Source organism: Tamandua tetradactyla, chromosome 14 (genome assembly GCF_023851605.1).
Source record: "Tamandua tetradactyla isolate mTamTet1 chromosome 14, mTamTet1.pri, whole genome shotgun sequence".
NCBI lineage: Eukaryota > Metazoa > Chordata > Mammalia > Pilosa > Myrmecophagidae > Tamandua > Tamandua tetradactyla.
In genome coordinates, this window is record NC_135340.1 from 44684920 (window position 1) to 44696256 (window position 11337).

General features: G+C 36.7%; 1 pseudogene; it reads left to right on the top strand.

Annotated features, from left to right (window-relative positions):
* Window positions 1-8719: 8719 nt before the first annotated feature.
* On the top strand, window positions 8720-10937 carry LOC143655426 (methylmalonate-semialdehyde/malonate-semialdehyde dehydrogenase [acylating], mitochondrial pseudogene; annotated as a pseudogene).
* The last annotated feature ends 400 nt before the right edge of the window (window positions 10938-11337 follow it).

The following is an 11337-nucleotide window of genomic DNA, read 5'->3' on the forward strand; positions in this document are numbered from 1 at the left end:
TGGTTTTGTTAGCAGGGTTACCTGAAGGAAGTGAAAAGGAAAAAACATAAATTATGATAATAATAATTGTACATTAGGAAGACGATGTCAACATTATGAGTCCTATTTCCATTTAAGCGTTACATCTGAACTAATATGTTCATGGCCTCTGAAATTGTGATCACACCAAAAGTTGGTGGCTTTCACGTGTGGCCATTCTCAATCACCAAGTCATCTCTGCATTTAATATCCTTCTTCTTCTTCCCAAGGTAGATGCTGTAATGTTCCTCATGAGATACAAGATGTTCAACTTGGGTAATAGCAACTCAACTGCAAGTCATTCTGATTTTTGGTACAGACTAACATAGCCTGGCCCCAGACACATAAAATTAATTACTATTGCATCCGCTTTCAATCCAAAAAAACTTAATGTCACAGATAGACCTCTCCTCTTTTCCTTCTCACTCCCCCTTTTGGGAATACATTCTCTGCAGGGTTTTTTAAATGTTTACCACATCTGCAAAGTCTTGCTTTACATACTGCTTCAATTTTTATTATTTTTTATTTTTGTTTTACTATCTCCTATATTTTAAGGAATTTGTTAAAGGTCAAACTCACATGTAGTCTGTGAGTTTCTGAAGGCAGCAATTATGGCTTATTCATCTTTGGAGAACCTGAAGTAGTGTTACTGAAAAGTGAGCCACAGACAGGTTCAATTTCATGAACTGTCTCTCTCCAGTGTGCATCACTGGTACAGAAATGAAATTGTAGCTTTTTGATATTATAGCAACATCTAAATATTCCTAATTTTGTATTTTACAAAAGTATTGATGTATACTTTTTTAGGAGTAGAAATTAGAGAGAAAATAACCTCAACTTTCACTACTACATAATTTGAGAACTACTGCCCTAGAGTAATTTGCACATTATCTAAATGTGCAAACTTAAAACTGAGAAAAATATCATGGCACACTGAAAAGCATTTTGTAAGATGCCCTAGGTAATAACGTCACTTTTTCTTGTAATTATTTACTTTTATTTAGAAAAGAAACATAGTTTGACCACTGACAGGTTGGTCTTAGGTAAGTTACCTAAATTCTTTGAGCCTCAGTTTATCTGTGAAATTGCAATTAGTAAAATTATGAATGTATTTTAATTATATGACATATTTGATATTCGGGAAATGTTAACTTTATTTATCTTTCTTTTGGTTACCCCAAAATAACACTAAAAACATAAAATTAAATTAATGAATGAATAAGAAAATACAGTGGTATTGGCCAAGAGAAAGCATAAAAATTCCATATCAGAAAGGATATTTCAGTAATGAATTATAATTATTCCCTCCAAAAAAGCCATACTCTTTTTGTAATAGAAATCAGTCTCTTGTAAATTAAATTAATTTTCTCTTTAAAAAGAGCACTGTAGTTCTTAGTTCTGTCTACCACAAATATAATTCATTGATTATTACTTTTTAAGTTTTCTACCCAACTAGAATGCAAGCTCCATAAAATTTGGGCCACATCCATTTTGTTCACTAATCCATCCAAAAACTTTGAATTACTCCAGGTATATAATAGTCACAAATAAGTATTTGCTGAAAGGACAAATTAATGAAATTGTCATTTGATTTGGGTTAGAAACTGGCCAGATGAGAACAGGTGAAGTCAATAGAATTCAGAAAAAGTGAAAAAGTTGTCTGAAAGGAAGATCAAAAATATTTAAAGGACTAAAAGAAAGTGTCCTGAACATATTCAAGAAGAATTAAATCAATGAGATCAACTTTGACCCTACTGACAAACTGAAGCTTCCTAACTCAGGAAAATCTCTAATTGTTATACAATAAGAAACACATATATGAACATTTTAAGTAATTTAACTAAGATCATAAATTTACTTCATGTTTGAGCTTAGACTAAAAGCCAGATTCACTGACTCCAAAATCAATACTCTTTCCAAATCCTTCCTTTCCCTAATTTAGTGTGACTCCATGAAAATTCAGCCTGAACAAAAACATATGGCAGAATCGTGACAGAAACTGTTCATGAAAGATGAACCCTTCCAATAGCTGATTACCACCACATATTGGTATACCACTGACTAGTGCCTCAGCCTACACGATGATTAATCATCTCTGACAACTGCCTGTCAACAAATTAAAGTAACTCAGTGTCCTGGTGAACCTGCACTTGTTCAAATGAGTTGAATAAAATAATCCAACTTGAACAGGTGGTTTTCTGAACGGACACATGGCAAAAATATTGCCAGTTTTATCTGCTCTATTCGACTTTTCTTTCCCCAGAGGGAACTGAGACCCCTGAAGAATCCAGCATGGGCTACCACAGGGAAGTTTCCACAATTTTAACTGTACTCAAGTTCTACCTCCTTCATGAAATCAACTCAAGCAGTTTTCTGTTTCTTGTGTTTCGTTTCAACTTCATAAATAGATAGTAGGGCTATTCTATCTATAATTCTTTTATATCTTCCACGATGCCTCAAAGAGTGCTAGGTACATAACAAAACTAAAATAAACAGCCTGGGGACAGTATATTGATGTTGATCATCCATCTCAATGTAGATACAGTGACTGTGTGATTGTGTTGTGTGTTTCTTCATTTTAATCTCTTAGAGAGTTTGCAAATAGCAAGCAATACCTAATAGAAACTGTTTCTATTATTGTGAAAGAAACTGCAGCATATAATGAAGTGAGTTTAGGCTTCAGTGTCTTAAGAGCCACATTTCACATCCTGCCAGCATAAACTCAGTGACATGGGTAAAATATATTTCAATTCTGAGTCTTTTCATCTATAGGTAAAATGGTAATAATTCATGCCATGTAGAACTATGACAACATGTGATAATCTTTGTCACCAAATCCACTTAGTTCTTCTTCTGAAATGTATCCTGTCAAGGAAATAATTTATCTGTCCATAAAAAAGGAATAGATAAATATTATTATTATATATAATACAATGGAATGAATTATTTTAAAGTAATTCAATGCATCAGATTTACATATCTCATCATGGATAAATCTCAAAATATAAATCAAATGGAAAACATCAAATAACAAACAAATAAATATAATATATAATTTTTCTACATTTTAAAAACTAAATATTTAATTATATATTATTTATAAGTACATTTATAGTGAAAGTAGAAAAAGTTGAGCAGAAAAGGTACCCAACAACTTCAGAAAAGCCATTTCTTCTGAGGAGGAAGAACAAGGAATCTAGAAAGATGAAAATGATTTAATCATGTTTGTAATGTTTTATTAGAAAAACTTAATAAGATCTCATACAAAACTGACAATGATATATTTTAAATCTGGAAGTTAGTGAGTGGTGCCAATCATATTATTTTTGGTACTTTTTAAATGGAAATATGCCACAATTCCTTTTTTTCAATTTAATATATCTGTGATAAAATCACTCTGTTATCAGTGGCAGGGAGTGAAAAACATTCATACAGGCATCACTGCTGTTGTGTGTTGCTGTATCATGAGATGCAAGCAAGGGAGTAGGAGCAGTGAGACATCTGCTCATTTCTCCTCTCACTGCCCCTACATTCATCAGCTCTTGCATGCAAAGCCTCATCATGATGCTCTCCTTCCAACATTATTTCTATTCCACAGTTATTCATTAGTTCTCAAAATAGACCTTTTCATAGTGTCAATGCTTTAAGGAGTTCTTTTTGTTTCCAGATGAATAGCAGTCTCCTAATAGGATCTGGTTCTTTCTATCCTCATTTCTCCTACTCTCTTCCTAGCATATCATAATACAGCAACACATAACTGTTACCAGTGATGACTATTTGAATGATTCTCATTCCCTGCCACTGGTAACAAAGAGATTTAATCACAGTGTATGCTGAATCTAAAACATTACAAAGCCATTGGCCTTTTTCTAATATCTTTAATACTACTCTACACAGTACAGTTCCAGTTAAAAATCAATGTCAATTAACCTTTTTCAAATATCAGTAGCATCATTATTCTCTCGTATTACCCAATTCCTGATTCTGGATGCTGTCTATTCTGCATAAAGCTAACACTCATGCCTATTAGGATGTAATTTATGTCCATAGAAATTCCAAAAACAGAATCTTATTTGACTGAAATCAACTTTTCCTATTGTTAAATTTACTTCCAAACTTCCATTTTACCGGTATAAAGAGAAGAGCATATTCATGGAGTCTGTGTTCTCTAAAACAAAATGCCATATAAAATATTGCCATTGGAGAAAATGAAAATAATTAACAGCTCTACAGGGCAGTAACCAAATGATAACTCCAAAGACATGAGTTTACAAGGAGCTCACGGGTCAGGGGACTTTGCCCCTAGAGATATATTCGGTTTGACCAGAGCAACCAATGTGTTTACAAGCTCATAATAAGGCACTAGAGAGGAAGAGGTAAAACAGTAGAATGTTTTCTGCTTAACATCTTTGTGCCATTTTGATGGCCATTTTAAAAATATTGGTTATTGCCCAAAGGAAGTAATCTCTGAGAATAGATAAAGATGAACTCAATATTTCACTCTAATCATCTTGATTATCTCTAGAGAAGTCACTGTGCTTGATTTTTATAAAGTTTAAATGGCAGAAGAAGGTATATAAAAGATTAATTTTTAAGCAATCATATATTGATAAGTACAGAAGAGAACAAAAACTTAGTAAAACAATAATTCATTCCAGTGATAGGACTTAAAACTGAAACATCTATGATTGATGATAAATTGAATTATGCCTTACCCATACACTGAAATTCACTGCAATCACTGAAAAGCATTTTCAAACTCTATACAGTTAAAGGAGAACTGTGACAAATTGTTGACTGAAACAGTGGCTAGCTAAACAGCATATGTTGTATGTTGCTGTCACATAAATATATACATGCCTGCACAAATAGACAAATAAGTTTTCTTCAATAAGTACTTTAGGATTACTAGGCAAAAAAAATATTTTCGTATCTAATCTTTGTATCACTCAAGATCCTGCCGTGTCAAGAGATGGCACACTGAAATTAGGTAATCAAGAGAGGCTTAGTAAAAAAGAGAGAATATTCGCTCAGCAATATGATAGAACAAAAAGAGGTACAATACACCAGGCTAGGAAGAGCAGAAGCAGACATTACCATTCTTAGGTCTAAAGGGCCAAGGACAGAGTAGATTAAAACCTAGAAATAAAGAGCTTTGTAGTGAAGGTCACTGTCCAAAACCACAGCCAGCTGTTCTAAGATCCTGCAGAAAAAGAATAAATGCAAGGGGCCAGATCTCAGTCACCACCCTCCCTCATTTGTACCTCTTGCTAAAGTTCCATACTGGTTAAACCAATCAGAAAACCCAGGACAAGAAGCCTGTTAGTTCATTCAGGTTAGACTCCCAAAGCACAAAGAGGGGGAAGCAGAAAGGTTGAGAGTGGGACTGGAGGCACAAATGGAAGCTCTTCCTTTATTCTCTGTATCCACTGTTGTCTTTTATCCAAGGGATGAAAAGGGCAAGACATGGTATTCAGGGCAAATAAAATTGGACATCATAGAAGAACAATTAGTTATTATATCATTGCAGAGGAATTTAAACCAAAATGTTAGCTACCACTAGTGCTCCTCATATTAATTAGCTGGGGGGATAGAGAAGGAAAAAATAATTAGTTTAAAACATGGCTGGCTTAATCCTTGATTCTACAGCAGTCATGACACTTATGTTGTTCAGAGAATTTCCCTCATTTCATCGAATCCTCCCTCAGTATTTAGTTTGGGCAGAGTATTCTACATGTTGTGATAACCAAAACTTCTTCATTCTTATAGGACATTAGTCATGAAATTATTCTTTGTTTAATGAATTGCCACTATGTTGCATTAACTGGAAATAATGTGTAAAGGAAGCAGTATAGTAAAAATCTCCTGAGTTCTAATTCTAATACTTCTTGTTCAAATGTGCAGCAGGGAGCCAATTTCCCATTGACAATTGGGATGTTTCTCCCCAGAAAACAGTATTGTCTTTACACCTCAGTGAGACAAACCTCTGCCTTTGTCCACATCTTACAAAGGGCCCTAAATTGGCCCTTCCTGTGTCATTTCCTTTACCCTGTAGTGAAGATTTCAAGGGGCCAAGGAGACATGACCTAATGGAGTCTATGCTGTTCCTTCCATACCTATTTAGGGTTCACCCAGGAAATTTTTTCCAAATGTCTACAGGTCCACAATCCTAGTTTTGCAGTGTATTCTATTTTGCTACCTGCCAGAATGCAATAGACCAGAAATGGAATGACTTTTTAAAAGGGGGGATTTAATAAGTTACAAGTTCACAGTTATAAGGCCATAAAAATGTCCCAGTTAAAGCAAGTCCATACAAATGTCCAATCTAAGACATCCAGAGAAAGATTAGTTGGTTCAAGGAAGCTAATGACATTCACTACTTCTCTCTCAGCTGGAGAGAACATGGCGAACATGGTGGCTTCTGCTGGCTTTCTCTCCAGGCATCATGTTTCATGAAGCTCCCCAGTACGCATTTTCCTTCTTCATCTTCAAAAGTCACTGGCTGGTGGGCTCTCTGGTTCATGGTTCCATGGCATTCTCTGTTGTGGCTTTCTCATGGCTGTCATTCTCTGCTCTCTTAGAATCTCTTTTGTAGGATTCCAGTAAACTAATCAAGTCCCAGGTGGAATGGGTGGAGACACATTTCCACCTAATCAAGTTTAATACCCACACTTGATTGAGTCACATCTTCATGGAGATAATCTAATTAAAGTTTGTAACATACAGTACTGATCTCATTTACAAAATGTCACCTTGTCCCTGTACTGCAATCATCTCTAATAGGTTTTTATATGGGGCATGTATATCTTCATTCTCTATGCCTTTTATGAGAAATACATCTACATACCTCTCCATAAGACTCCATGCCAATAATTCTGTAATCTTGTTCTTTCTTGAACCTGACCAACCAGCCAAACCATCAGCTTTGTCTAAGAATTAGTGTAGATCATAATCTCAGTCCATCTGCTCTTCCAAAGGAAGTTTATACCTAAATGAATTCCTTGAAATACCTCCCTTTAGAAAGTTTTCCCTTCATCACTATCCTTCAGGGTACTCTCTTGTAGGATTTATTGAAGTGGTAATCTGCTTCCAGCTGGTGGCAGCATAACATGAGAATCCATTCATAAGCCAGGCCTATTTTTTCTCCTCCTTTGTAAATTGGTCTTAGATAATTCCTCATGTGAGAAGAGAGAGACCTGGTGAGGAAACAGGAAGAAATTGAAGTCTGAGCCACCTGCTCATGCAGGTTACTTTTGCTTTCCTCCTGGACCCATGTATGCTACCTGATGGAATGTAACACTGTATAATAGTTGTTGATTTAGTATATATACTATATCCTGAAAAATGGCACTCCATTCCCAAAATATCATCTACCTGACATAAATAGTTCCAATTCTTAATTAAGTTAGCAGCATCTAAATGGGCTGTAGGTGATAGAACCAGTAGATCATGTGATCATGTGCCCTATTCCAACTCTGCTTTGCCCTAAAGTGAGTCCTCGGTATGACATGAATTTTCCTGGGTGTTCTGACCACCTCCTAGTCAACTTGAGGGTGAAGGATGCATCCCACCCTAAATGGTATGAGATAGTTATACATGTGACACCTACACATATGATATTGGAAGATGTTTATTAGTCACACATACTTATAGCTCGAGGAAAGAGGAAACTTTATGCCATACAAGGCTACTGTACAGTTGCATTAGGGAGCAGAATGAAACAGAAAGTGGTGTGGGAAGCAAGCTTTGCAATGACGAGAAATCTGGATGGCCCTTGGTTCCCAAAGAAGGATGTAATTAGCTTATCTGAATGATTTCATGGGTTGACAGGCTGCCAAAGCCCTTTAGGCTGAGTATGGGATGGAGTACAATAAGTCTGGCTGATAGGGAAAATTTCCCACCGGGTAGGAAGCCTTAGCTGGAAAGAGCAGAGAAATACACAGATAGGACTTTGGGGCCTTAAGAGGTTCAAAGATATGAAAGAAGTGCTTTAACAATACATCTCAATTTCAAGCTTTACAATATCATGGTATATCATATTTATTTATTAAATATTCTGTATACCTTAGGAAACTATTTGTTCCAGAATCATAGAAGTTTGGATTGTGACTATCCTGTTGGTGCTTGCTATAAACTGCACATAATATCTCTTTGCAATACCAATTTTTCTAATAATATAGGATATGCTAAGGAGAACAGCCCAAGCAGCAAGGCCATTTGCACACAGCCTCCACCTATTGCAAAAAAATCCTTTCCAGATCTAGGCCTCATTCAAACCTGGAAGCCCTTCTCTTCATCCAGTTATGGGTTGGAGCAGTATTCTTTGATATAAAATATTCTTCCTTCAGAAAAAGAAAAAACCATAGTGCATCTTTATTAGTGTTAAGATGAAAAATTCAATAATTTGTCCTTTTCTTAGAAAGGATATCCTAGAATGCCCCACACCACTGAATCCCTAAAATTTTAATGATGTCTTACTTTGATGATTCTTCATAGAGTTAATCTTCCACCATCTAGAAAGCATGTGAATTAACAAAATCTCTGGAGCACCTGCCACTTCTTACTCATCTAGTTTGATAAGCATGCTGTCATCAATTTAATGGGCCATTATGAAGTTCTGAGAAACATCAAGATGGCCCAGGTCTCTTAAAACTTTATTATGGAGTAGAAGAACAAGGAGGTGGAGAAGATTACAGCAGCAGTGATGGCTGCTGAGGACCCATATCCTTCAGGTTTCTTCCAAGGCAAACTCCACCTGCTTTCCAGCACCCTCTTTCTCTTCCTCTTCAGTGCCAGCTATAGAACTCTTCATTGATGGGAAAGTAGTTGAATACAAAAGTCACAAATGGATTGATACCCAAAGCACAGAAATCAATGAGGTCATTATTTGGGTCCTCAGGCCACCAAGGCTGAAATGGAGGCAGCTGTTGCTTCCTTCAGACTTGCTTTTCCTCCATAGATAAATACATCAGTATTAGTCTATTAACAGTTCCTGCTCTGCTATCAACATTTCATTAAAGAAAACTTGAAGTTGTCAGGTTAATTATGTTGGAACCGCTAGGGAAGAAACTAGCTGATGCTGAAGGAGTTGTATTTTGAGGACTTAAGGTGGTTGAGCATGCTTATAAGGGAACATTTCTCATGCTGGGAAAAACCAGGTCATCCATTACCAAAGACATGGAACTTTATTCCTATTCTTTGCCACTGAGTGTGTGTGCAGACATTGCACCATTCAATTTTCTGGCCACAATCCCCCTTTGGATGCTCCCCATGGACACACTGCATGGAAATTCCTTCCTAATGAAATCATCAGAGTGAGTCCCTGCGGCAATTGTGTTTCTTACTAAGTTTCTTCAGGACTCTGATACTCCAGATAGGATGTGGAACATCATCCATATGCAATCATCTAGATATTAAAGCAAGCAGAATTATGGGATCCAACCAGGCAGGAGAGTACGTTTTTGAGAGAGGGTAATTGTAAAAGAGTTCAAGTCAACATGGGAGGCAAGAACCATGGAGTTGTCTTGCCAGAATGCTAATTAGGAAAACAGCCTGAACCAGCTGATTGGGGCAGCATTTGGAGCAGTTGGTCAGCAGTGCATGGTTCTTTCAGCAGAGATTCTCATGGGGGATTCCAAGAAATGGGTTCCAGAACTGATGGAGCTTGCCAAAAACATGAGAGTCAATGCAGAACAGTCTGGTTCTCATTTTGATCCTCTGATAAGCCCCCATGTGAAAACGCCAAACTATAATACGGTTTATAGTGGAATAAAGGAGGGAGTGTCCATCAGTCTTGATGCAAGAAAAATTAAAGTCAGAAGCTATGAAAATGGCCTTTGTTGGAGCAACGTCATCCCAAATGCCAAGTGAAATATGACCTATTAAAAGGAAGAGATTTTTGGTCTAGTTCTTCTGTTTCTAGAGACAGAAACATTGGATGAAGCCATTAAGATCTTAAATGACAACCCATATAGAAATGAAACTGCCATCTTCACCACCAACAGAGGCATAGCTCAGAAATATTCCCACCTGGTGAATGTCATACAAGTGGGTGTGAATGTCCCCATTCCAGAATCTTTGCCAAAGTTCTCATTCACTGGCTCTCGATCTTCCTTCAGGGGACACACCAATGTCTATGAAACAGGGTGTTCTAGTTTGCTAGCTGCTGGAATGCAATACACCAGAAATGGAACAGTTTTTTAAAGGGGGAATTTATTAAGTTGCAAGTTTACAATTCTAAGCCTATGAAAATATCCAAATTAAATCAAAGCTATAGAAGTGTCCAAATTAAGGCACCAACAAGAGGTTACCTTTACCCAAGAAAAGCCAATGAAATTCAGGGTTTCTCTCTCAACTGGAAAGATATCTGGTGAACACAGAGACATCTGCTAGCTTTCTCTCCAGGTTTTTTTTTTTTTCATGAAGCTGCTCCTGGCACATTTTCCTTCTTTATCTCCAAAGATCTCTGACTGTATGGGCTCTCATGGGTCTTATGACTTTCTTCAAAATGCTTCCTCTTTTAAAGGATTCCAGTAAACAAATCAAGACGCACCTGGAATGAGTGGAGTCACATTTCCCTCTAATCAAAGTTTGATACCAATAATTGGGTGAGTTTGAGAGAGAGATTATCTTTGTGGAGATAATCTAATCAAGTTTCAAACCTGCAGTGCTGAATAGGGATTAAAAGAAACAGCTGCTTCCACAAAATGGACAAGGATTAAAACATGGCTTTTCTAGTGCACACAATAATTTCGAATTGGCAGACAGGGCATCTAATTCTACACTCAGTTCAAGACCATCTCAGTAGAAAGAAGAAAATGCTACTCTTTCTTCACCTGCTAGCCATGCCTACACTGGGCCATCAAAGAAAAGTTTATTCCAGTCTCAGCCCATCATGTATAATCTCCCTTTACTGCTGACCAAATTTACTTGCTAACTTTGCTCAAATAATTAACATCTTCCTTGTGAATACCTGTTATTCAGATCCGTTTCAGGACCATTCACCCTAGCAAAGTGATATAGAGAGATTCCTAGTAAAACTTTGAAACCAGATTTTCACTCACTCATCATAATTTTATGTTTGAGGTAAACTATTGTGTTGTGAAATGCTTATTGGAATGAATGCTTATATCTGTGTTTTAAGAGTTCTCCCCTTTTCTGAAGGTGGACAGAGGGGAAGGTTAGTGAACATAAAGAAGATCTTGCAGTAACCAGAAGAATTCTTGGATCAGGGATAGGATAGACATACTTCACCCTTGATTGGTCCACAAACACAGCTCCATGTAAGTGCTGATGATGGAGAGCCCACTGCCAAGTGTT